At 36.5% G+C, this 26264-nt stretch overlaps 2 long non-coding RNA genes across 5 annotated transcripts in view; both read right to left on the bottom strand.

Annotated features, from left to right (window-relative positions):
• LOC141379126 (uncharacterized) overlaps positions 1-9237 on the bottom strand; it is a 113766-nt gene extending 104529 nt beyond the window's left edge. For all 4 annotated transcript variants that reach the window (XR_015516926.2, XR_015516927.2, XR_015516929.2 and 1 more), the window contains exon 1: positions 8920-9237. This is a non-coding gene — a long non-coding RNA (uncharacterized LOC141379126). The remainder of the gene's footprint in view (positions 1-8919) is intronic.
• An 11378-nt stretch (positions 9238-20615) lies between these two features.
• LOC141379127 (uncharacterized) lies at positions 20616-23785 on the bottom strand. Its single transcript, XR_015516984.2, has 4 exons — positions 23446-23785; positions 23138-23364; positions 21823-21926; positions 20616-21639 (listed from the first exon to the last, which is right to left on the bottom strand). It is a non-coding gene; the product is annotated as an uncharacterized LOC141379127 (long non-coding RNA).
• Positions 23786-26264: the final 2479 nt, after the last annotated feature.

The raw sequence follows: 26264 nt of genomic DNA, 5'->3' as shown, positions 1-26264 counted from the left end.
AATTTTAGGTCAACTCAATTTTTAAGTAAAGTCAACAAATCACTTTTTATAGTGTATAACCTGTAAACATCCAGACCAAAACCAGAAAAAAAGTCACATGAGAAGTGAAATGGGTTTAAGGCTTTCTCTGCTCTATTTCTCAGCAGAAAACCATCCGTTTTTAATGCTTGCCAGAACAATGTGTGTCAGAAATGCAGGATGTATCATATGCGCTCCATGAAATGCTCAAGAGTATTAGAGCAGGGAACGAAAACAGTGAGAACAGAATAAATTTCCGAGCTTCATAAGGGGTCTCGAGGGCTCTCCTCATCTACTGAGTTGAAGGAAATCCCATGTTAAACTGGCGCTGCATGATTGGGAGCAAACAGACAAACATCCACCCGGTGCTTGCGTTTTCTGTGTTTGCTCCCAGTAGAAGAAAAAAACTACAACGCTACAAAAAAAGAAACATAAAACCCAAACAAACAGCGCCACTCCCACATCTGTCACCAAAACAGTGGCTTTGAGACGTGTGGTGAGGACTCCACCGGGGGAAGCAGGCCTCTTCTTGTTTTCCACCCGTCTAATCTCTGCAAGCCTCATCGCTTTCCAGAGCGTTTTGATGTTGAGATAAGGGCACATCTGCACCTCTAGAAACCTTAAACCTTCTTCCTCTGCAAACACACCAGGGATTGTCAGAAGCTCACACTGAAGATTATAGAAAGATTATTGAGGGTCAGAGGTTGGATAAACGTTTCACTGCGGCTGATCGTGTTGAAAATAAATTGTGACACCTTCAAAGGGGGTTAACCCTACGACCGTAAATATGCCAGGTATCTGCCACTGTACAAACCAGCAGCCATAAAACACTTTACATGAGCTGTTTATGTCCAACACCGAGAAGGATGTGCTGCAATTTGTCTTTTTGGAGGGAAAAATACAGACTGTTATGCTTTAAAAGAACACTTAAGACAAAATCTCTGCAATGTCCAAAGGAGTAGCATCCATTTTTTTTATATGTACAGCACATGAGGTTGAAAACAAATTACAGTGAGTAAATGTTTTGAGAAACAGCTCTGATATATGCGTTTCATTTTGTTCATGATAACATTTGCACTTCATACGTTCCTTTTATGTGTTACTAAAAAGTAAAAGCTACCATGTACTGATAAGCCTTCTTTATTTAGAAGAAAGTCTCCTTTGCTCAGACAAGAAACTAATTTAACAAAGTAGTTTCACTGTTTATACTGAGGAAGCACAATGAACAGTACTGAACATAGTTGTCAGAACAAATAATATCACAGTGTTTCATTATAAACTAAATAAGAGAGAAGTCACGTCAAATAGACACACAAATCATTAAATTAGGCTAATATTATACAATGATCAACACACAAAGCACAACAAAAATGGTAAACAGGCGTTCATGCATACTAAGGCTGGGCGATAGGGCAAAAATGCAATCTCTTTAATTATTTTCTAAATTAAACAATAATGATATATTTCGATATAAGTTGTTAAAGCTTCCAGATTTAAAAGAGTACTCCAACAATGTCTGAAGCCACAAAAAATAGAGCATCCATGAAATGAAATTTTTTCGACCTCTAAATTTTCAGTGACCGAAAATTCGGTAAATTCGGTATTTAAGATTCCAAATGTTGCACATTTCTGCTGTGTGATTGGCTCTTATCTATAAAGTTAAAAAAGTCCAGAGCGTATCATTGATATTGATGTAAATTTTATTGCGATTCGATAATTTTGCTTATCGGTTCAGCCCTAATGCATAATTTTAAATCAAGCAAGTAGAATTAATCTTCAATTTAGTATTTTATTATATGTTGAAACTGTTGTTTCTGATTGGCTGGAAGATGTTTCAGCCAGTTTTTATCACAGATCTAAACAAATGTGCTTTCCTCAGACATTAGTAATAACCATAGTAACTCAGTAACGGATGCCGGAACCTTCATGAACCATTTCCCAAGACTGTTATGAGCTTTTAACAGTCAACATAATCTTAAATCCTTAAAAGTTTATAATATATATATATTTTTTTATTTTAATCTGTGAACATTTATATGCATTTTAGTATGCATTAGGGATGGACCGGAGATCAGTATCGGCCAATAATCACATTTCATGACTCGAGCTGTACTCGCTGATCTGGCCGATTACATAAACCCCAAGTGTTTGTTCACGACTTTACAAGCAGAGGAAGATGCATCAAATGTGCAAGCCAAACTTTTTCTTCATTGAGACACATTGAATTCATCTTCCATCATTTGCAATGTTTACATTGTTAGTCATTTTCCTTTCAAAATTTTTTAAATCTGTTTTTCTATTATTTTCTGTAAACCTGCTTCTGACTATGTCCACATTAAATGTTATGAGACAAGTTTAATGGATTATATGCAACATCCTTCCTCTATTATCTTAGCTAAAGAGAGATCTCCACTTAAGAATTATGCTTAGAGAAAATGTACTGTATGAATATGCAGGATAATCAACAGTTTGTGTGCTTTAATATTTCATAAGGCCAAGCAAGAGAATTATAGATGGGAGTAAAGTGACGCTGGTCATGTGATAATGACAAGTGGCAGATAGTACATCCGAATTCATTCATTCATATTGAAATAGGAGTGAGGGACTACACAATGTCCAAACCTCTCTTCATGTTTCAAATGCGTCAAACATCCAATTAAAAATTCACATTTCAAAACACTTCATGGGACCTTTAATATGCCACAATCCATTAATTATCCCTTACTTACACTTCAGTACTGTTAAATGCTTGATTCAGATTGGCTGATGAACATTCTAAGATGTTATATTTAGATCATAGATATATAGACTAGATATCACATAGGGACCCCGAGCATGCGTCAATAGCGCCACCACATTGGTACAGTGCTCCCAGGACAAATGTCATTCAACCGCACTAGTCACACTGTCTCACCCTCTCTTTATGTTTTAGTTAATATTACATCAAACATCCAATAAAAATGCACATTTCAAAACACTTCATGGGACGTTTAACATGCGACAATCCACTGATTATCCTTTATTACACTTCGGTGATTTTGAATACTTGATTCTGATTGGCTGATGAACTTTCTAAGATGTTATTTGCAGATAAATACACAGATAAAGTAGTTCCAGGGAGGTCATAAAAAACAGTATGTGAGCCGAGTATTATGTAAAAATTAAATATTTGAAAAACCGTATGAGAGAATTAACATGCTGACCTACTACTTCCATGAGATTCTGATGTGCACATCCGATACTTTAATATCCCATAAGGCCAAGCAAGAGAATTTATGAATGAGAGTAAATTGACGGTGGTCATGTAATAATGACAAGTGGATGTAGTACATTCAAATTCATTCATTCATTCATTCATTCATTCATATTCCAAATACATTCATACTACACAAATGTCATGAGGTTAAATTCAAATTAAAATGTACTGGAATAGTATTCAATTTTAGACGCAGCTATAGATATTCTCTCTCTCTCTCCATTAACTGCAGTAGTTTGAATTCAATTTAAAATCATGTGGTACACAAAATGTTTGGTGATTAAAGTTAAATTTCTTACCAAAATGTGTTTGTTCCTAGAGTGACATGAATGTCACTTTAACAAATTATGTCAAAATGATGACATTGCAGAAACATTTAGAGCCCTGAGGTTAGAGAGGAAAAACCTTATAGTAATAGCGTGGTTATTTTTATATATTATGATAACATAACAGTGAGTTCTGCTAAGTCTGCATAAAGACTTATTTAAACTGCAGCATATATTCATGGAAAGCGCCTGGTAACCTCATCTCATTCATGCTTCTTTCATTTCTCCCTAATGCATCCATGTCATCCCAACCTCCTCCATTCTACCAGACAAACCTGGCATCCTGCTGGGATCTTTCATACATGCTCCAGATAAGTCAAAGACACTCAAGTGATGAGAACATGAGAGGGGAAAAATGGTGAGATTGGAGAGAAACAGATAGCAGGGAAAAGAAATAGTGACCTCAAATACAGATTAATTGATCATTAGGATTCAGTGTAAAATCTTCTTGAATTAAATTAAACTTAACATGGCAGCTTTTTTCTTTACATTTCTTTAAATCTCTTTTTGATGAGATAAAATCCATCTCAACGTAATGTTTAAAGAAATACTGATTTAAGAAAAAAGCATCAATATCAATACTGAAGCGCTCCAGACAGCTGAATTATTTAGTCAGTTCATGACTAAATTCATGAATCCACCGCTTCAGTTGAATCCACTGTATCTGAACTCACACACACATGCACACACCCATCCCAATGGAAGGGAACGGCTTACAACTTTGACCTCTAAAATATAATGTAAGTAAAGAATAATGGCCTGTTGAGGAAATGATAACTATAACTATATACAGTAGGCTAGTATTCACACCAATGCATGACAACATGTGCTTCAGTTTTGTTTTTTAACTGTAGGATTTATTTATTTAATTCAGCTTAGTCCCTTATATATCAGGGGTCACCACAGTGGAATGAACCACCAACTATTCCAGCATATGTTTTACCCAGCGGAAGTCCCTGAGGCCTCAACCCAGTATTGGGAAACACCCATACTTTCGCACTTGCACTCACACTATGGCCAATTTTGTTTATTAAATTCACCTATACCACATGTCTTTGGAATGTGGGGGAAAACTGAGCACCCGGAGGAGACCCACACAAAGATGGAGAAAACATGCATGCTCCACACAGAAATGGCCACTGTCCCAGTCAGGACTTGAACCAGCAAACCTATTGCTGTGAGGCGAAAGTGTTAATCACTGAGCCACCATGTAGGATTCAACCTGAGTTAAAAGGAATGGTCAATGGATTGTAAACATCACTTGCATCAGCAGGAAAGAAAAGTTATTCTGAAAGTGATCCTAATGCTATTATATGAGACAACTTGTACAATACTCAATAATGGTAGCTCACATACCAATTTCCTTTGCTAAAATAAAATAATACTGACGAATATAACATATAACAGGGCCTGAACAGGGTGTGGAATTAATATAAACACATTTTTAATCTTTCATTAAAATTCCTCTTGCCATTTTGCAGTTGTTACCTTTATTCCTAATATGATTTTTGATAAATTACTTTAAATTCACTCCAAAAATACTCATCCTTCACTTTTTCAAAACTTTGAGTTTCTTTCTTTCCATTTGAGTTTCTTTCTTGTTAAACACAAATGAAGGTGTTTTGAAGAATGTTTATAGCTAGCACCCACTGACTTTAATAGTGATTTTTCCTTCAATGAAAGTCAATGGATGCCAGCAACAAGGGCTTGACATTAACACCCGCCAACCTGCCAAATTCGAGTAGATTTCAGCTGTGGTGAGTTAGACAGTCACTCCCACTAGGCACTTTGGCTGGTTGAGGATAATTTTTTAATTGTAGTTTTCTTAAAAAGCAGAGCTCAACAATAAGAATGGCCCAATGAGGGGCCAGAGTGAGAGATGTCAATAATGACTGTGTATACGTGAGCAAAAGAAAGCAGGTGAATAACGAATGAGAAGATGATCACGTGCACGGAAAGACAGAGGCAATCTGACAAGAGCTTCAATGTCAACACTGATTTCAGGTGATGTGCAAGTGTTTAAAAGTTTAAAAAAGAAGCAGTTCCTTGCACATCGCATCCGTGTCTGGAAAAGTAACTGGTACGATAGGTTCTCTTTTAAATAGACTGGAAAAAAAGCAACGCTCATGCACTTACAGTTCTGCCGCTCTCAAGAATTTCAGATTTTTTTAAAGGTCTTTTCAAAGGTCTTTTCATGTTTGTCATCCTGTCCCAGGAGAGAGCCCTGAGCTCGGAATTCTCGAGACCTACCTGAACTCAAACTCTCCTCTCGCCTGTTTGAACTCCCCTACTTGTGAACTGCTGAGATATATCTGACTAAGAGTTGCCTTGGAATGCTATTTTGAAATAGTCAATTTACTTATGGCGTATGTTTTTGGAAAGTAGGAGGAAACCAAAGAACCCAGGGAAAACCCACGTGAAACACGGGGAGAATATTCAAACTCCGCACAGAAACGCCATCCGGCTTGGAGAGGGCCGAATTAGCGGCGTTCTTGCTGTGAGGCAACAGTGCAACCCACTGGGCCACCGTGCCACCCTATCAGAAAAGGGAAAGAGTAGGGGTGGGAGGGGGAATTCGTCAAGACGAAGATGACTGTAGTAGAAAGCTATGGTAATTTATAATGTGTCAGTATTCATCTGATTGGTGCAAATATACAGAGTTAATGCGGTCATAAGCACGTGATCCTTTCGAACTTAGATTATAAATAAATCACACTGCAAGCAGCAGGTTGCTTTCGCGTCAACCTTTTATATGATCCAGTGTTTCTTCTAGGTTTTTTCCCAGCTGTGGTGGCAGGCCTTTTACACAGATCTACCAGATACCCATGGCGTTATTTCAATGACAAATGTCATGAGCGCAGTATTACAAGTCGAGATTGCATTCATGAAATACAAGCATGCAAATCTCTTTGCTTGCTCGCTGATTTCCTCTGCTCGTGCACAAAACTTCTTGCACACCCTCTCAAATATTCGCTGCTCAAGCACAGATTTTTTTGTGCACTCTCAAATAAACACTGCTGAAGTGTGATTTATTGCATTTATGTAACGAGTATGGCTCTAACTTTATTAGATTTCCTAGTAACTAGAAATATTTATGAATGTTTCCAATGTGTCCTGAAGTAAGGTGAAATGGCTATAAACTCCAGCAAGATAAAGTCATTATGCAGAGTCATAGACCTTTATCTAAAAAGTATTACTATGGAAACTGTGTTCATCTTAACTGAAAGCTACGTTGTGTTTGCTAGCCTCATGCATCACGCACCTGTCAGTCAGTCTGCATGTCACCTTAAAGGGTAAACAAATAACCCAGAGCACTATTACAGTTACAGAAATGTTTGAGCTGTTATAATTCATTTACTTTTTAACATGTTTTGGTGCTATTATAAGCCGCTATTAAAAAAAAGACTGAATGTTTTGAATGAGGAGCTGTAATATAGCAGTGGTGGGATGAATTTTCATGTGGTGCCCAGCCATGGAAGAACAAATGAGGCGAAAATCATGTGATCATCCTTTCATTATCACACACGGTATGTTTTTCACCTGCTTTCTTTTGCTTACAGTTATTTTAAGCTGAGAATTTTTTTTTTTTTAATAGATATTTTTATTTTTGGTGTGGCTATAGCAAATTTTGGTAAATCCCTGAAAAGTCATGTGAAATAAAAACAACACTATGAGACACTATAAAACCCCAACCCAATTGCTCATGCTGATACACAACACACAAAAGAGTAAAATTAATGAGGAGTCATGTGGAAATAACACAAAATGTACCATCATTCAATTAATTTTAGCATGCCGAAATAAAATTTTATGCATATAAACTGTTATTGTGGCTTGTGAAAATGGTGAATGGCTAGTAATGTTGGAAAACTGCTAGCCACAGAGGCTGGTGATCAAAAACGTTAATGTTAAGACATGCCAGCCAGTGTTGCCAACTTAGCAATTTTGTTGCTAGATTTAGCAACCTTTTATACTACCCTAGCAACTTTTTTTTTCCAAAAAGCAACAAAATTTAGCAATTTGTAACATTCGTTTGGCTACTTTTAGCAATTTTTAAAAAGTGACTCAAAAGAGCAGTGGCTGCAGGCTTCACTCAGTAAAGTAAATTGCTAGCTCAGATTGTTTTTCAGAACTGGTAATTCATTGATATTTGATAGCATATATAATTGTTGGTAATTTAGGTAGCAATAAATTTCAATGGTGCTATAACTGTTGTCACTTTCACAAGTTCAAAAGAGTAAGTACACAAGCTATGGTTGTTTAAAAGAATAACAGTTAATTATCTGTGTTATATTTAAAAATTAAAAAAAATATTATCAAAAAGTGTTTGTATTACTTTTGCAAATAGTCAACTATATTTTTCATACAAATCTAAATGGACATATTTTAAATAATGTTTTAGCTGAGATGGCCAGTCAATTTGAGAAAACATTAATTATTTTGTATACAACGTAAAGATGAAGTTTTGAGTTGCGATTACGCAATGACCTCATCACACAAAGTAATATGTTAATAAGAACCTATTTATTGTGCATCTGCATGTAATGTTTTAATATAATATAAGACACGGCGCCTCAGAGAGTAGAAACATGACAGGCTTGTGCTTGTCAGATACTATGTGATGACGTCACCGATATGCAAATTAATATGTGATGTCATCTGCCAACATTTAGCTACTTTTCGGGCAGGTTTTAACTACTTTTCATTTAAAATAGTTGGCAACAGGCTGCCAGCAACCAGCATTCTTTAAAACATCTTTAGTAACAGAAGAAAGAAACTCATAAAGATTTAAAACCACATGAGGGAGAATTTATGTTGACAGCAAGCTTTTTGGGGTGAACTATCCCTTTAAAAACAGTTTGGGTCATTTCAACTAGCAAACATAATTATTCTAATAACAAAAACAATTTAGGAACTAAAACATACAAGACATAAATATAAGTTAATCATTTCAATGATATTTTGACCGCTGTACAAAAAATTACCTGGTTTTATTGTTTATGTTAATCTGAGGGGAACACAGTAAAATTTACTTCAATAACTTACACTTGTTTCAAACCTTTGTGAGTTTCTTTTTTTACTGTTGAACACAATTGAAGATATTTTAATAAAAGCTGGAAACCTGTTACCATCATTGACTTCAATATTTGATATTCTTTTAAGTCAACACAGCTTTTTCTCGAAATGTCTTAGTGTTTAAACCATGAGGGTGAGTAAATGAGTACATTTTCATTTTTGGGTGAACTATCATGTTAAAACCATATCATTATTGCCAATGAACTGGCCTCAAAATATCAGTATCTGCTCTACTTAATATACCTCAGTGCCTCCCTCAGCAACCAGTGTTTCCAGTCTGATTTCCAGGGCATCGTTCCTCGCGGTTCTTCCAGAAAAATCTAGTTTTCTCTCCCACACATCTCAGCCCTGAGGTGATCACTGCATTTCATCCTCGTTCATTGTTCTGCAGCGTCGGATAATAGACTTGCAGAGACAGAACTCATACATTTTGAGCAGTTTTAGTGCTGTGCATCTGTACGTGTCCAGTGAAGCAGCTTTAAACGTCTGTTTGTTTGATTTCTCCTCTCAGGCTTGACCCACAGCACTCCGAGCACTTTACTTCCCATAATCCTCAGCTCCAAAATCAACATCTTGACCACAGATGAATAAAGAGGCGCCCGGTTGCATAATTCAGTGAATATAATGGACTTTTTTGTTAAAGGAACAGACAGGAGATCAAATAAAAGCTCATAAATGCCTTGCGGATAAAGTTCTTTTAAATTGCCGTGCTGAAAATAGCAAGGGCAGGAAACCTAATAGTGAGAGGACAAATTATTTAGTAGCTGAAATAACCAGATTTAGCGATCCATCTTTGAAATTTCCTCTAACCACAGGAAAATTGCTTGTTTTATACAGTCATGGTTTGGAATTTAGATTACAACATCTCCACCTTGTGGTAGTTTAGCTGTAATAGAAAAAAACTTAGTTGTAGTAATTACATGCCAGTGTGCAAAATGATCAGGTCATTATAGTTAAATTAGACAATCCCACAGGTATGTGATGGAGGATGGAAATATTTACATAATTTTATACTTAGTAATCTTGACTGTTTTCTCTATTATTCCTTCATGACCACATGAGGGCGCTATCAGCTTTTGTTAGTTATTCCAGGTTTGTAATAAGGAGTTAGCATTGTTGTTGTCAACTTAGAGCTTATGATTAATTAAATCAAAATCAAGTGTTTAATTTTAATTAGGGTTCTTTATTGGCACTGAAAAACATTGAATATTACTGTTTTAAAGAATCTTTTTAGAAGAATGCATTTCTTTAGATTGTAAAATATTTTTGACTGTAAGAAAAAATTAAACAGTTCGCTGAAATGTTCTTTGATAAAAATAAAATAATATATAATTCTAAAAATATAATTTTTATGCAAAAAGGAAAACGCTAAAATAACATTTTAAAATAAACCTGACATGTTAAAGCAATAAACCCAGTGAAAAATGTGCAATTTATGCAGTTGCTATTATTTGTTTGTCAGAATGTTAGATGAAATTCTGATAGCTTGAAATGTTTACAAAAATAAATGAATTAATAAAATAAACAAATAAAAATCTGGTCGCCTCACAGCAAGAAGGCTGCTGGAAGGGCATCCACTGTGTAAAACTTATGCTGGATTAGTTGGCGATTCATTCCGCTGTGGCGACCCCAGATTAATAAAGTGACTGAGCTGAAAAGAAAATGAATGAATGAAATCTATTGACACAATGTATATGTTAGATTGTGTGAAAGGTTTTTCAGGAGAAGTTTGGCCATATTTATAATTTGTAGCCATTTGAAAATTATACAGTAGTCTATATAATTAGTCTTTATATGATTATAAGAGGGCACCACGGTGGTGCAGTGTGAAGTTTGCATGTTCTCCCCGTGTTCCTTTGGATGCTCCGGTTTCCCCTAAAGTTAAAAGACATGTGCTAGGTGAATTGAATAAACTAAATTGATTGTAGTAGAGTGTGAATGGGTGTTTCCTAGTGTTGGGTTGCAGCTAAAAGGACATCCTTGAACATCTGCTTGATAAGTTTGTGGTTCATTCCACGGTGACGACCCCTGATTAATAAAGGGACTAAGCTGAAAAGACAGTGAATGAATGAATAATTATAAGGGCAGTTCTTCAAAATTTTCATGTATTACTTTGGATCAGTCCCTTATATATCATGGGTCTCCACAGCGGAATGAACCACCAACTAACATTTCATATGCATTAAAATGTTTAAAATTTATTAAGTATTGAAAGCTTGAAATTGTCGAACAAAAAAACTAAAAAAGGAAAATGATTATATATTTATTTAATAATTCATTTTCTTTTCGGCTAAGTCCCTTTATTAATCCGGGGTCGCCAGAGTGGAATTACCCGCCAACTTATCCAGCATATGTTTTTACACAGTGGATGCCCTTCCAGCTGCAACCCATCACTGGGAGACATCTATACACACTCGTTCACACTCATACACTACGGACAATTTAGCCTATACCCAATTCACCTGTACTGCATGTATTTGGACTTGTGGGGGAAACCGAAACATGCAAACTCCACACAGAAATGCCAACTGACCCAGCCGAGGCTCGTACCAGTGACCTTCTTGCTGTGAGGGGAACATGCTACCCACTGCACCACCGTGCAGCCCATTATATTTTATAACATTTGTTTTAAATAAGCATTTTGAAACATATTGTCACGTCTAATATTTTTTTTAATGTGAATAAATGCATTTTTAAGAAAAAAAAAACATTAATATATTCTGGATATAGCTGCACATGTGTTTTTAACACTGATAGTAATCAGAAATGTTTTTAAGCATCAGATTTGCATATTAAAGTGATTTCTAATGATTACTGGAGTAATCTTGCTAAAAATTCAGCTTTGTATCAAAGGAATAATTTATGTTTCAAAATTTGTTTAAATAAAAGCTTATAAACAAAAATTATATTTTGTTATTTCACTGTTTTCCACATTTTTATCAAATATATTTTGCATTGATGAGCAGAAGAAACTTTCTCAGGACAAAATTTAAGAAAAGAAAGTCACTTTTAAAATGTCAGAAAAGTTGGTTTGGCCTTAATGCCATGCTGTCAGTGCTCTCACAAATCATGACATCATCAGGCTACGCTGTAATGCAGAAACAAATCAATGACAGAGAGAGAGAGAGAGAGAGAGAGAGAGAGAGAGAGAGAGAGAGAGAGAGAGAGAGAGAGAGGTGTGTTTGAGGAGAGACAGTGTGTGAAGTCAGACTCGTTTTCCTTTCTGGCTTTTATCAGTGAACTTTCCAAGCACTGTCACCGCACCAAATCCACACAGTACATTTAATACAGTTCTCATGGGGATAAAGTGCTTTGAAGAGATTTGTCCCATTGCGACAGAAGACATATTAGTGTTTTACAGTGCATCAGAAACAAACACGATTCCAGAGAGGCTTGAATGAAGGAGTTGTGCCAATTATTCTGGATAAGGTCACAAAGTCGCCAATCTAAGTGTGGATTTTGGCACAATCCAAACATGAGCTGCGTGACAAATGATGCTTGCCAGTCAGACATTAACTCATTTGATCGACCTGATTTACTGGAAGATCCCAACATGTAAGATCCCTTCCAGCGTTTGATTTCTGGTGGAAATTTGGCCCTGGGGTAGGAGAAGGTTGCTGGATGCTGTGGCTGTCTGTTGCTTGAGAAGATCAAGAATCATTTCTGGCATTGCAATCATTTTCGTCATTAACAAATGTGAGTTTTTGTGAACAGAGAGTGTTTTTATCTATGTATGCTTGAAGAAACAGATGTTCAGGTTGCTCCTTCACGCTCAGATTCAAGCATTCCCTTAAGTGGGATAAGCTTCATCCTGAGTGTCCAACTTTGGAATAATTTGACGTATTTTATGATGCATAGTGTGTATCTGAATTTTACCTCACTGCCCATGATGATACAGAGAGAGGCAAAGCGTTTTAGTCATCTTCATTGGGTTGTTTGTTTCACTTTTGGGAGTTTTCAGGGACAAAAAATTGGACCACCATGTTTTTGGCGGAATGACTTTGATCAGTTGTGTTAAGGAGAGTCCTGAAACTGAAACACTGTGCTAAAATAAAACACAATATGGGTGAAATAAACAAGAAATGGCTGGATCTTTAAATATGATATGGGTTTGGATCATATTTTAACTTTAGTAAATTTAAAAAAAGAGACTTATTATGTTTATATCACCTCAGTATGACTGTGGACACACTATACCAGCAAACAGTTCTGTCCAAACAGCTTACAAAAGATAATTTTCATTATAAGTGCCCTTTTAGAGATTTATGAAAAAGAAAAAAATTATATAAAAATAAATACTATACAATAATAAAAGACAACGCAAAAATGTTGTCCAGCATTGCAATTTGTTAAAAAAAACATATTTATAATGAGTATTGTAAAATTTCGTAATGAATTACTTGATTCAGACCAAGATGCAAATAACACAATAAAAAGCATAGATATTAAATGATAATATTTATATTAAAGAGATTACCAATTAACCATTTAATAAACGTTTTATAAAAAAAATTTTGGAATAATTCATTACTTTTCCTTCAGCTTAGTCTCTATTTCACAGTGGAATAAAAGAAACTATTCAAGCATATGTTTTACACAGCAGATGCCCTTCCAGCCGCACCCCAGTACTGGGAAACACCCATAAACACTCATTCACACACACACACACACACGCACGCACGCACGCACGCACACACGCACGCATACACACACACAAACACACACAAACACACACACACACACACACACACACACACACACACACACACACACACACAAAGACCAATAGTTTATTCAATTCACCTCTTCCGCATGTCCGGAAGAAACCTACGACAACATGGGGAGAACATGCAAACTCCACACAGAAATGTCAACAGGCCCAGCCAGGACTCAAACCAGCAACCTTCTTGCTATGAGGCAATGAATGGATGGATGAATGAATGGTAGGATGGATGGATGGATGGATGGATGGATGGATGGATGGATGGATGGATGGATAGATGGATAGATAAATAGATAGATAGATAGATAGATAGATAGATAGATAGATAGATAGATAGATAGATAGATAGATAGATAGATAGATAGATAGATAGATAGATAGATAGATAGATAGATAGATAGATAGAAAGATAGATAGATAGATAGATTTGACTAAATATTGTATGAATATTTTTTACAAAACGCAATGCTGGATCACCCTCAACAAGAAGTGCACATGCCAAAGCAGCAGAGTGACAATTTAAGGATCAGAAAGCTTTTTATGAAAACATACAGTATATTTTTAAAACGCTGTAGAAATTCCATATTTAAACACCCTTTGAGAGACCAAAATGTTTAGAAAGAATCAAGACAAGTAGCAATCATGTGGCCAAGCAATGCAATCGTAGCATGCGTATCAGATTAAGCAAGATCCAAAAAAAAGGACAAGGCCAAGATGCACATTTAAATCCAACTATTTTCCTTAAGCCCAGACCTTCAACCACACAAAAAAAGGCATTTTAGGAGATGAATAAAAGTAAATTGAATATTTGAGTTTTGGATCAATAGGTGGCACTGTCACCAAACAGCTACAGTCTCAGATAAGTCCCTAATATGAGTATATATGCAATTTAATAAGTTAGTTATATACAGTCTGGATGTTTTCCATTGGGTAAAGATTGAACAAACTGTAAAGAAGAAGCAGCAAAAAAAAAAAAAAAAAAAAGTTTCACCCGCAATTCAAGATGGCTGATCGCAGACATTTCTGTGTAATATAATGATGAGATGAAGTGTTTAAGGTGGCACACAGCTCTCTGATGTGTATGTACTGTACAGTATGTGTGTATGTGTGTGTAGGTGTGTGTGTGAGGGGTTAAGGAGGCGATTGGGATCCGGAGGCTTGGAGCAGCTGCACTCGTGACTGAAATGAAAACAGGACTGAACGAGGCTGTCAGGCCTCTGATGTACGACTTGTAATGGGATGTTTCCAAACCTCCTTTCTCCATATGGCTGCCGACACAATCAGAAACACCCACCGCCTACAGAGCCGGGGACTCTCAGAGCACTACATCTGGTACACAGACACTCACACTTACACACATGCCAAACAAACACACTGATTCACTGTGTCTCCTGACCTGTTTAAAACGCTCACCTATAGTTAAAAGTCACGTTCATTAAGTCTAAACAATGCAAACATTATCCGAATTCAGGCTTCAGGCAACCGTCATCTGCATCAAATGTGTCAGTGGAGCGGCCGTGTTCATACATTTCATTCTTCCCACACTCACTGTTCACGGCTTAACCAAATCAACTTTTCCTCCAACTGTTTGTCTGTCAGCTCTCCAGCATTTTTTGTGCAATCTCAGCCTGTCTGTTTTTGTTTGCTCCATCCTGTGCGCTGACTCGGAAGCGCTACTCTAAGTAAATGTCAGTTTGAATTTATCAGAAGCCGAGCTGTTATAAACACTTGCTGACTTTCCGAAACCTCGATGCTCCCCTGAGTTGTTCGAAGGAAACCACGGGAGGAGGCGTTGCGTTGAGTCTCACAAGCTCATCCAGACCTCCTGGCTGGCTCGCCATTTTTTAAACATTTTTTTGGCTTTGGAAAACACTTTTTTTACACTAACAATGACCTCCGTTCACACCTGAATGAGCCATGACAGGAAGAATCGTCACTGTTTTACTCTCTGATACACTAGGTAGTCTATGAGCACATCCTCTTAGGTGAATTGCCCAAGATCCTTGATAACAAATACACTCTCCAGCCTGTTAAATCAAGGTGGGTGTGACTGTTCCAAGTAGGATCCGATCAGGGCCGAAGCAAGCTGAACTGCCGCTCTTGGCAAAGGACAGTCATGCCGCCCTAAACCCGGAGTTAACTGAGGACGTGGGTGTTGAGGGAGGTGTCGCGGACATAACTGAGGAAGCGGGTGTTGAGGGAGGTGTCGTAGATGCCAGCATCTCTATTCTGCCGCCTAGGCGCAGATATAACTGAGGCAGCAGGGGGTGAGGGAGGTGTTGCGGGCGCCACCCTCTCTATTCTGCCGCCCTCAGCGGTCGCCTAGGTCGCCTCTATGGACGTGCCGGCCCTGGATGCGATCCTAAAACATAATTTTTGTTTGAAAACATAATTTTTTTTTTTTTTTTGAAAATGTAATCTATACCCAGCAGTGTTGGGTAAGTTACTTTTAAAAAGAAATCAATTACAAATGACTTATTACTACTGTGACCAATTGTGATGTGATTACATTACTAATTACATAATGTAAAAAGTAATTAGATTACTAATTACTTTACTTTGAAGTTACTTTTAAAACATATAAAATATGACTATAAAAATACAAAATATACTGCAGCTCCTTCAGTAATTTAATATTCACTTAAAAACTTCACAATGGGTTGATCACAGAAGGGTGACGCAGTGGCGCAGTAGGTTGTGCTGTCATGTCACAGCAAGAAGGTCGCTGGTTCGAGCCTCGGCTGGGTCAGTTGCCGTTTCTGTGTGGAGTTTGCATGTTCTCCCTGCGTTCGCGTGGGTTTCCTCCGGGTACTCAGGTTTCCCCCACAAGTCCAAAGACGTGGTACAGGTGAATTGGGTAGGCTAAATTGTAGTGTATGAGTGTGAATGAGTGTGTATGGTTCTTTCCCAGAGATGGGTTGCAGCTGAAAGGGCATCCGCTGCGTAAAACATGCTGGATAAGTTGGCGGTTCATTCCGCTGTGGCATCCCCGGATTAATAAAGGGACTAAGCCAAAAAGAAAATGAATGAATGAATGATCACAGAAGCTTGACATATTCAAAAGAGCTAAAGAGTTAGTTCACCCAAAACTTAAAATTCTCTCATCATTTACTTGTTCCAAACCTGTAAACTGAATACCTGTAACCATTTACATCCATAGTATGAAAAAGCACTGCATTGTATGGGTGTTCTGTGTTTGTCTGAGGTAATTAGTCTACCGAAATGTGTATATTCCTTACAAAGTATGAAACTGATCGTCAGTTCTTGTCATGTGGTTTTCAACTGGTGCGACTGGAAAAGGTGCTCCCAATATGTGCATGTGCACAAAGGACACAATATGTGAACGACCCCATAAGCAGCTACGCTCCTCTTCACATGTAGAAGATACCTTCACTCCCAATCCTGCACAAAAATTCAATTTAGCCTGTTTAGGCTGAGTTGGCCGCCATGTTTTTGTTGCTGTTCAACTTGTTTAAATTCTTGAACAAGTTACTGGTCGAGTTAAAAGCAGTCGAACGTTCTTTTAGAGACGGTACATGGACTGAATTTCACAAAAATATTTTTGTTTTTCCGCTCAATGAAATCAAAGTAATGTCTGCATTTAATGTCACTTGAAGAAGCAACCGCTCTCGACAGCAACCATTTCGGCTGGCGTTCTCCAGTAATTTAAATGCGAATGCTTATTAACTGACGGTGCAGCGGAAGCATTTTTTTCTTCTAAATATTATATTTGTAATGTAAGTAATGCAGTTACATTGACTTTAGTAACTGTAATCAAATTAAACAAATGTAAAAGTTAATTCGTTACATTGCTGCGTTCCTCAAAAACATAATTAGATTACAGTAACACGTTTCTGTGGAACGCCTCACACACAGCTCTGTCTATACCTAATCCCCACCCTTAACTGTAAATTATTTCCAAGATCAGAGGTGAAATATAGTTAGATAACAATTATGTACATAACCCTAAATTAAGCCTAAACTTAACAGAAATCACACATTTATCTCTTAATTTTGATTGGCTGATTGGAATGTTGTTCCAGGATCAACACAGATGTTGGTTCAGTTACATGCACTACTTGGTGAACTAACACTACCAGTTACATCAACTGAATGAGATTCATAACTTGGCTTATGAGTAACTGTGATAGGCTAAGTTAAACTTCTATAAGGAAATCTTACCCATTTCAAGTGCAAAGAGGTAAATTTGCATTTCACATTAAATTACCTCATGTTACACTCACTAGAGACAACATTCCAATACAGGTCACATAACAATATAGTAAAACTGATCAACTTATTTGTAAGAAAGCTGTTGTTAATAGCATTAAACTAATTTGTAAATGTACACAAAAATACTGTGAAACACCCATACACACTCACATTCACACACACTCATACACTATGGCCAATTGTGATCACCCAATTCACCTATAGTGCATCTATTTGGACTGTGAAGGAAACCGGAGCACTCGGAGGAAACCCACGCAAACACAGGGAGAACACACATAAACAGAAATGCCAACTGACCCCGCGACTTAAACCAGCGACCTTCTTGCTGAGAGGCGACAGTGCTAACCACTTAACCTCTATGCTATCTATGATAGTGTCTTTTAAAAGAAAAAAAAGTTTTTTTTTTTTTTTTTTTTTTAGATGTGTTTGTTCATCAGTTATGAAAATATGATTGCTCTTATATTTATACTGGACAAACATTTTATGATCCCTGGTTCCACGCTGTTTGGATTTAAATAAGCAAGCACTTAAAGAGTCTATGATGGGATCTTTATAGTAGTGATTAATATGTTTGCATGTTGCCCTTTGTTGGTAGTTTATTATAGGTTATATTCTTTTAAGTTAAGGTGAGTAGAATATTTATTGTGTCCTAACAATATCTTTTAAGGTCCTGTAAAATTTAATTAAAGTTTTTTAAATTTGTTAGTTGTAGGGATAAGCTAGTGTGTTCCAAAACAGGGACAAAATTCAGTTAGAAGACATGATATAAACATGTAAAGCTTGCAGTTTGTCACTTCCACCTTAATGGAACAACAATTTATTTTCTGACATCCCCCCATACTTCCATTTCTCATCAAATCTACTGACCAATCAAATGCAAGTGTCTGACATGCCCCGCCTCCTTTAAGATGCTGCTCGTTTAATGTACTTGATCTCAACTCACTGGCAGAGCTGTGATAAAATCAAATGCTAATGGCGGTTTTTGTATAAAGGGGAGGTAGCTAATATATGTCTAATATATGTCCTGCCCTGTCTTCATGTTTGAGTTTAGATTACTTCAAATTTCAAATAAAAAATGCACATTTTCAAGTGCTTATGTGGGACATTTAAGTTTTTGCTTACCCTACTTTAACCCAAACAAAACCTTTTGGCATGGTAGCGATCAATATATATCTTAGAACCCTTTACACTGCCAGCTAAATGTGACCCAGTTCCAAATTTTTTGCACATATCAATGTTCAATGACCATGTAAACATGAAGTAAAAAAACAAAAACGCATGCATTTGGATATTCAGTGACTGGTTTTTGGTCGACTTTATATGTAAAAATAAATCAGATATGAATCGGATATGTGACAATGTGACTATAATGTAAACAGGCAGATCAGATTTATTGAGGCATTCCATTTTGTACATCATACATACGTTTATAAGCTTTTGGCTGTTTTCAAATGATTGATTTCAGCACAAATGTTTCAGTAGACTGTTTGCTTAATATCTGTTGGTACTGCTCCTTTAACAGACATTTATCTGACTATAAGAAAGTTTACAAGTACGTGTCAACTTACACTAAGCCTAACCCTAACCCCAAACGTAACCCCAACCTAACCTTATAATCTATTGAAAATTAGTTAGCATGTAGATGCAATGTAACTTAATTCAACAAATGGACCAACAAAATAAAGTGACCATTTTCACACTTCAATATGAACAAGTCATGACTTTTAAGGTCTTAAATTTAATAAATGCTTAAACTTTATTTTAGTAAATGTACTATTTTATAAATTAGTTTAAGTTAACCAAAGCGCCACCCCTAGCAACAACTTATCCATTACCCTGCCGACCACCCGCAACACACTAAAACTGTGGCAGTTTACCGCCGTTCACATTTTCGTCAGAGAGCCTAAAACCCTACTTAATGCTTTAAAGTAATATTTCTCATACATGTAGTGCTGTCAAAGTGCACTTCATCATCTTCAAACGGCCTCAGAGGCCATTTCAGTTTTAGCGAGTTAAATTACACCCTCAGATCAAAACTGCGCTGCCGTGAATAGAGCAGACAAAGAGGGCGGCTCTGAAAATCACAACCAGTTTCCTCACAATTATGGAGCAGTTCAGTGTCCCAGTCAGCCTGCGCACTGCCAGGCAGGTGGGTTTTTATTGGCTTTTGTCTGAAAAGGCTTCAAATGACTTCACTGGTGGGTCAAGGCCAGCCTCCATCAGTGCTAATGCAGAATAGGTAATTACTGGGGGAAATACCATGAACTGCCTTCAAAACCACCCAGTCAGGGCCAAGTGTTACATCATTAAAGCCCAAACACACACACACACACACACACACACACACACACACACACACACACACACACACACATATCCAGACATACATTCCCTCACTCTCATGCTCATGTGAAGGTAAAACCAGAGCATAGCAGAGCAGATGACCGTCACCTAAGTTTATGGTCCAGGCCTGGTGGTATTTTAAAGAAAAAAATATATAGCGACACCACAGCCATATATCACACAGGTCTGGCTTTAACACACTGCCGTTTCCAAACACTTTAACTTACACTCCTTCGTAACCAACGCAATTAAATGCTGTCCCACTCCGGCACTCCCGAGCTCTTGGTCTTCGCCACAGTTAATCGACTGGCACGACTTCAAAACAGAATCCTTGAGCCATTCACATCAAGAGACCTACCATTATATTGTTAACGTATTATTTCAGGGCTAAATAATGGGTTCCCACTGCTGTCGGCGAAAAATCATTACTGCTATGGAGGAGGTGCGTTCGAGACAAGCCACTGACGTACCTAACAGGCAAAGCATTCATTAGGCTTTGAGATGGAAGGAGAACATAAATGATGTTGCTAAAGTCGAGCTATAGAAACACCACATGGAGCCTTCATGTAATCTACTGACTTACAATGAAAGCATAGTAGATACCATATACATGGTATGTCAGACAAACTTTTTTTTTTTTCAAGTATTACCTCATAGAAGCTCATGGATTTAAATGTTAAAGCTATATGGATAGTATTTTGATGTACAGGATTTTTTTCATTGTATGTTTTTTGGACAGAATTGAAGAGTATTTTATTATGGGAAACGTTTACTTGACTACACTTCATTATAAATATTTTTTATGTATTTACTATTATATAAATGACTAATAGAACTACTATTGACTTAAAATTGTATATATTTTAGAACCCCCCCCCCCCACCCCAATCTTCACCTAGAGCTTGCCAGAGTGCCCGTTGCTGCCCCATATTGAATGTAACCCCAAACCATGATTTTCCTTCACCAAACTTGACTGATTTCTGTGAGAACCTTGGGTCCATGCGGGTTCCAATAGGTATTCTGTAGGGTCTGCATTATTTGTGATAATTGATGCAGTTCAACAGATGATTCATCCGAAAAATCTACCTTCTGTCACTTTTCCAAATGATCAACTAGAAGTCATGTTATTATTTGTTGCTCTTACAACTGGAATCGATGACAAGATTTTGTCAGGTAGTGTATGTTTTGTGATATTTTTAGTCACTTCTTTTCAATGAGTCTGTTAACCCACATGAAAAAATACTTTACTAATTTATAGTATGTGTATTATACTGTATATATTGTAGTATTTAGGACTTTTTGTTAATGAATGCCAGACTACTGTATTATTACAACAATTCTTTTCATGTGGGAAACGATCATATTTCATGAATCAACATAACTTTTTATTTAAATAATTCATTATAATAAATCAATGTCAAACTTGCAATGAACTAGTCTTTTCATCCCAGGCTTATTATGATTACGTACCCTTATATAGATTTCCAGAGAGTGCCAAATATGTCCCAGGCAGTTTTTGCGACTCCATCAGAGGCTGCTGTGTACGCTATTTGAGATCTCAAATTTCTCTTGTAAGTGCCATTCATGCCTGCTCTTCTTGTGTAAATCCAACAGAGGCCGCTGTCGACTGACTTACTGACTGACTCCCCTTTCCACCCAATTCCCTAAAACCAACCAATAGTGTTTTAAAAAGCACAGATTGACATGCATGGTGTTTTGAAAAGCAATCTAGAAAAAGAAAAGTCCTTACAGTAACCTGACTTTTGCCACATTTTCAGGTTTTACCACATTCTCATCCTTTTATTTACTTGTTTACTTTATTTTTTTAGCTTCTGTTTTTGTCTTACCTGCTTTCCGGCACCATTCTTTGTCGCACTTAAACCCCATGGTCTTAGTCAACACCACCCTGCATCTCAAATCTTCGGATGTACGCGATGAGCCACTGGACAATCTTGCAACAGTGGAAAAGCCGTCCACATGGAGGTAAGCGAGGTAAGCAAGAAAAGGAAAAGCATCATACCACCTCGTAGCATTTGTTTTAAAGACGAAATGCAGCCATATGTTCCTCTAGCTCAGGGATGTCAAACTCAATTCCTGGAGAGCCCTGCACAGTTTAGTTCCAACCCTGCTCCAACACACTTACATGTAGGTTTCAAACAAGCCTGAAGGACTCAATTAGTTTGATCAGGTGTGTTTAATTAAGGTTAGAACTAAACTGTGTAGGGCCGCGGCCATCCAGGAATTGAGTTTGACATCCCTTCTCTAGCTACATAATTCAAGATCTTCAGAAATGCATAAAGGGCTACGTTTTCAGAATGAGCCTATGTTGATTCTTTTAATGAAATCTCATATTAAAGATTCATTCAACTTTAAAGTGAATTACAATTCGAAATGCATCATATTGTTATCGTTTCTAAGCAACCCATTTTAATGGGTAAATAAATAATCATAATTAAATTAAAAATGAATTGAATTTTAATGACCAAGTGCATCTAACCAAACCGATTGCAACAAACCGTTGAAGTTAAAAAAAAGTAATCCTACTGAATACTGTGAACTTAATCCATTTGAGTAAACAAAGCAATTTGAGCACAGTAAAACCCAATCAATGAAAAGAACTCAAACCAGCTGAGTACTGTAAAACCCAACTCAACTCAAACCGTTTGAAGGAACCGATTGCAACAAACCATTTGAGTTAAAAACAAACAAACTAATCTATATGAGTACTATAAACTTAATCAATTTAAGTAATGAGGTAATTAATTAATCCATTACCTTCAACACTGAGTTTAAAACTTATTACAAATGGGTAGAAATAACTTTCAGTAAATTTTGAGTAACCTACACTCATTTTATTTGATAAAGTTGACTGATGGGTTTTACAGTGTATATCTTAAATCTGAACGCAAGACTTATATCCAGTCCCTCACGGCATTTTATGTGTGAATTAATTGCTATATATATCATGCAGCAAGAAATGCCAGAAAATTAAACCTTTTCAGTAACTTTTACTTCTCCTGGAAGTTTAAATTATAGCTGGTAATGAAAGCACTGCTGTCGCACAAATGCCCCAGGAAGGGATTCCCCAGTGGGATTTACCACCTCGGTCACAGCAAGCAACAGATGGGCCATAATAACAATAAAAGAGCATCACAGACTCACGTGTGAATCACATCAGCACGCTCTCTCTCTCTCTCTCTCTCTCTCTCTCTCTCTCTCTCTCTCTCTCTCTCTCTCGTTAACGCCAGACATGTCTAATTGATTCCAGATGCAGGATGGCAGGAGAGGAAGTCGAGTAATGAGAGGTCGCTTGCGATCCCGCCGCCGCCACACATTTCAGTGACGGACTGCAATTTTATGGCCAATTGGATCTTTCAGCTGAGGAGAAACTTCACATGCAGGACAATTTTACAGACTTGCAAAAGGTAGCAGATGTTGGTTCACTACACAGTACACTCAATGATATTTACCTCAAATTAAACACCTCTTTGTCCCTGAGGAGCGTCTTTTGTCTTGTCATCTCGGTTGATGTAGTTCTATTATTTAGTTTTGTCATCAAGCAAAAATAAGTCACGCAAGGCAAGACTTCTTCTTTCTTTCTGAAGTGAGAGGAGACTCTAGAGAACCAATTACTGTCTGGAAACAGTGCTCTCATTTTCATACCTCTGAAGACTGTCTGCGCTTCAGCGTTCAATAAGCAGTGTCTGAAGGACATCTCAAATGGTATGGAAAACAGTAATCTATAGCTGACAGCTCTGAAAAGCACTCAGTGCACTGATTAATCTTTTTCTCTCTCTGTTTTGCTGTTATCTGCGGAAGAAAAAGGCTTAAGAGATGAATGCATTATTTGGAAAGGCTGGAATTTAAAATGAACAACAAATTCTACTGTCTAATAGAACATATGGTTGTTTGAGTGAAACTGTATGCTTGTAATTTTAAGTCCAAACTGGATGACCACGATAATAATTTTGCAAATGTTTTAAAGGGCACCTACTGTATGGTGCAAAATCTACTTTTGGAAGCTGTTGGATCAGTACTGTGTATATAGTGTGTCATATTGGTGTGAAATAAACACATGCATACACATGTCCACAGAACATGTTTTGCAAAGAAACTGGGATTAAAATATCTGTTCATACACTCTGTAATCATAAGCATCTCAAAAAATAGTTTTATAAGTTCAAAATGTTTTAAAAACAGAGCATGCTTGTAATAAAGACAGCATAAAATCGACATGTTTTTCTTAACCGCTATAATCACCACAGCCGCATGGTGTAAGTAAACACCCACAAGAGTGTGTGTGTGTGTGTGTGTGTGTGTGTGTGTGTGTGTGTGTGTGTGTGTGTGTGTGTGTGTGTGTGTGTGTGTGTGTGTACTGTAAACTACATTTGTGTGAAACTCATAATTTCAGAAAGGCTTGAACATACTCCACTTACTAAATAAAATTACTTGGTATTTTTGACAAATGAGCTGTATTTATCCAAGTCTGTCTCTGTCTATGACAGCTGTTCATCTGACATAACGCATGAAAAAGAGATACGCACGTGGGCACGGTGAGTGAGGGGAACCAACTAATTTGCATTTAAAGCCACAGGCTACAAAAACAGCTACACTGTACTCAGACACAAAACTGGGCATTTTCTACATTATATAATAAATAATCTGATGGGTATTTTGAGCTGTAACTTTACAGACACATTCTGAAGACAACAAATGCTTATCTTAAATCTCGTAAAAGGCATAAAATAGGTGCCCTTTAAGCAAATAAACTGTTTAATAAATAAATAAATGATAAATCTGCTTTGTTGTCATGTTTTTACATGTATGAATGCTTTAATAAAATATTTCACAATTATTTTGGCATTGTCAATATTCTCAACATTTTTAGATTATTTTTAATTGCTCAAAATATAAAAAAAAAATGTCTTATCTGTGGTGACCCCTGATTAATAAAGAGACTAAGCCGAAAAGAAAAAGTATTTAATTAATTTTCCTTATCTTATTAACACGTGTTTTGGGTTATTTATTATTAAGGATCCCTCTAAAAGATGCTGATTTTATTATAAACTTTATTTTATTATTTTGTCAATTTCACATACATAAAGTTTGCAAAAAGCAAACCTCTCTTCGTGGTGCTAGAAAAAGAGATTAAAATGTATACAAAAATGATTTCTAAGTCTAAAAATAGAAATGCAATTATAATAGTTAATTTATTTGATCCTCCTTAAACATTTTTGCATAAAATGTTTGTTTACATGTATTTTCTGTACAAAAAGTGCATTTAATAACTTTTCATTCCTATATTTTCCTTCGGCTTAATCCCTTTATTCATCAGGGGTCACCACAGCGGAATGAACTGCCAACTTATCCAGCATATGTTTTACACAGCAGATGCCCTTGCAGCTGCAACCCAGTACTGGGAAACATTTTAATAACTTTTGTTAATAACTAAATTTGAAATATATACTTCAAATACAGTTGAAGTCAGAATTATTAGTCTCCTTTGATTTTTTTTTCCTTTTCTAAATGTTTCCTAAATTATGTTTAACAGAGCAAAGAAATTTTCACAGTATGTCTGATAATATATTTATTTTGGAGAAAGTCTTATTTGTTTTGTTTCGGCTAGAATAAAAGAAGTTTTAATTTTTTAAAAACCATTATAGGGACAAAATTATTAGCCCCTTTAAGCAAGTTTTTTTTTTTAATTTACAGAAAAAAACATCATTATACAATAACTTTCCTAATTACCCTAACCTGACTAGTGAACCTAATTAACCTTGTTAAGCTTTTAAATGTCTCTTTAAGTTGTAAAGAATTGTCTCAAATCAAATATTATTTACTGTCATCATGGCAAAGATAAAATAAATCAGTTATTAGAGATGAGTTATTAAAACTATTATGTTTATAAATGTGCTGAAAAAATCTCTCTGTTAAACAGAAATTGGGGGGGGGGTGGCTAAAAGAGGGGCTAATAATTCTGACTTTAACCGTATTTATAATATATTTGTATGTAAACTGTACATTATGTACCCTCTTCTCCTATTATTATTTTCTTTTATTTAATTTTTCTCTTTTCATGTAATACTTTATGTTAAGGAATGTGAAGTGATTTTGTTATATAATGAAACTTTACATACTGGTTCTTGTTAATAAAGCGAAAAAAAAAACGTTTCTATAGGTAACTGTTCTAAAATCTCAGATGTGTACACACAAAAGATTTCTCAAAAAATGTTACATTTGGCTAATTCATGACAACAATGCAAGACCATGTTAGAAACATAACTTATGC

Source organism: Danio rerio, chromosome 19 (assembly GCF_052040795.2).
Source record: "Danio rerio strain M-AB ecotype USA chromosome 19, GRCz13ab, whole genome shotgun sequence".
Classification (NCBI taxonomy): domain Eukaryota; kingdom Metazoa; phylum Chordata; class Actinopteri; order Cypriniformes; family Danionidae; genus Danio; species Danio rerio.
Note: the sequence above shows the minus strand (reverse complement) of the source record. Positions and strands in the feature narration are given on the sequence as shown.